The following is a 2318-nucleotide window of genomic DNA, read 5'->3' on the forward strand; positions in this document are numbered from 1 at the left end:
TAGTTAAAAGAAATTCATGTTAGCAGGCAATATTAAACTAGGGAAATTGTGTCACTTCTCTTGCGTTCATTGAACGCAGAGTCAGGGTATATGCAACAGTTTGGGCCGCCTGGCTCGTTGCGAAATAATTTGCCAGAATTTTACGTAATTATGACATAACATTGAAGGTTGTGCAATGTAACAGCAATATTTAGACTTAGGGATGCCACCCGTTAGATAAAATACAGAACGGTTCCGTATTTCACTGAAAGAATAAAAGTTTTGTTTTCAAAATGATAGTTTCCGGATTTGACCATATTAATGACCTAAGGCTCGTATTTCTGTGTGTTATTATATTATAATTAAGTCTATGATTTGATAGAGCAATCTGACTGAGCGGTGGTAGGCAGCAGCAGGCTCGTAAGCATTCATTCAAACAGCACTTTCCTGCGTTTGCCAGCGGCTCTCAATGCTTCAAGCGTTGCGCTGTTTATGACTTCAAGCCTATCAACTCCCGAGATTAGGCTGGAAATACTAAAGTACCTATTAGAACATCCAATAGTCAAAGGTATATGAAATACAAATGGTATAGAAATAAATAGTTCTATAATAACTACAACCTAAAACTTCTTACCTGGGAATATTGAAGACTCATGTTAAAAGGAACCACCAGCTTTCATGTTCTCATGTTCTGAGCAAGGAACTTAAACGTTAGCTTTTTTACATGGCACATATTGCACTTTTACTTTCTTCTCCAACACTTTGTTTTTGCATTATTTAAACCAAATTTAACAGGTTTTATTATTTATTTGAGACTAAATAGATTTTGTTGACGTATTATATTAAGTTAAAATAAAAGTGTTCATTGTTCATTCAGTATTGTTGTAATTGTCATTATTACAAATATATATATAAAAATCGTCCGATTAATCAGTATCAGCTTTTTTTGGTCCTCCAATAATCGGTATCGGCTTGAAAAATCAGAATCGGTCGACCTCTAGTTGAGATCCGGTGACTGTGCTGGCCACTCCATTATAGGCAGAATACCAGCTGACTGCTTCTTCCCTAAATAGTTCTTGCATAGTTTGGAGCTGTGCTTTGGTCATTGTCCTGTTGTAGGAGGAAATTGGCTCCAATTAAGCGCCGTCCACAGGGTATTGCATGGCGTTGCAAAATGGAGTGATAGCCTTCCTTCTTCAAGATCCCCTTTACCCTGTACAAATCTCCCACTTTACCACCACCAAAGCACCCCCAGACCATCACATTACCTCCACCATGCTTGACAGATGGCGTCAAGCACTCCTCCAGCATCTTTTCATTTTTTCTGCGTCTCACGAATGTTCTTCTTGTGATCCGAACACCTCAAACTTAGATTTGTCTGTCCATAACACTTTTTTCCAGTCTTCCTCTGTCCAGTGTCTGTGTTTTGCCGATCTTAATCTTTTCTTTTTATTGGCCAGACTGAGATATGGCTTTTTCTTTGCAACTCTGCCTAGAAGGCCAGCATCCCGGAGTCGCCTCCTCACTGTTGACGTTGAGACTGGTGTTTTGTGGGTACTATTTAATGAAGCTGCCAGTTGAGGACTTGTGAGGTGTCTGTTTCTCAAACTTGACACTCTAATGTACTTGTCCTCTTCCTAAGTTGTGCACCGGGGCCTCCCACTCCTCTTTCTATTCTGGTTAGCGCCAGTTTGTGCTGTTCTGTGAAGGAGTAGTACACAGCGCTGTATGAGATCTTCAGTTTCTTAGCAATTTCTCATATAGAATAGCCTTCATTTCTCAGAACAAGAGTAGACTGACGCGTTTCAGAAGAAAGGTCTTTGTTTCTGGCCATTTTGAGCCTGTAATCGAACCCACAAATGCTGATGCTCCAGATACTCAACCAGTCTAAAGAAGGACAGTTTTATTGCTTCTTTAATCAGAACAACAGTTTTCAGCTGTTCTAACATAATTGCAAAAGGGTTTTCTAATGATCAGTTAGTCTTTTAAAATTATAAACTTGGATTCGCAACATGTCATTGGAACACAAGAGTGATGGTTGCTGATAATGGGTCTCTGTACGCCGATGTAGATATTCCATTAATATCTACATAGGCGTACAGTTTCCAGCTACAATAGTAATTTACAACGCCTACACTATTTTTTTGTGTGTTAGGTTACACAGGGACACACATAATGAAATATTAATGTGTAAATTGTGACGTTGTATTTTGTATAAATATGCAGAATTGATCATGGCCCACACATCTGCCACTCTATAACTTTCTTTCCATTTCTCCTCACTACCAAGTTCTCACATTGTGTGTACCCTCTCTTTGGGCTCTCTCTCAGGAATCAGT

The sequence above is a fragment of the Salvelinus namaycush genome, chromosome 22 (genome assembly GCF_016432855.1).
Source record: "Salvelinus namaycush isolate Seneca chromosome 22, SaNama_1.0, whole genome shotgun sequence".
In the NCBI taxonomy this organism is placed as follows: domain Eukaryota; kingdom Metazoa; phylum Chordata; class Actinopteri; order Salmoniformes; family Salmonidae; genus Salvelinus; species Salvelinus namaycush.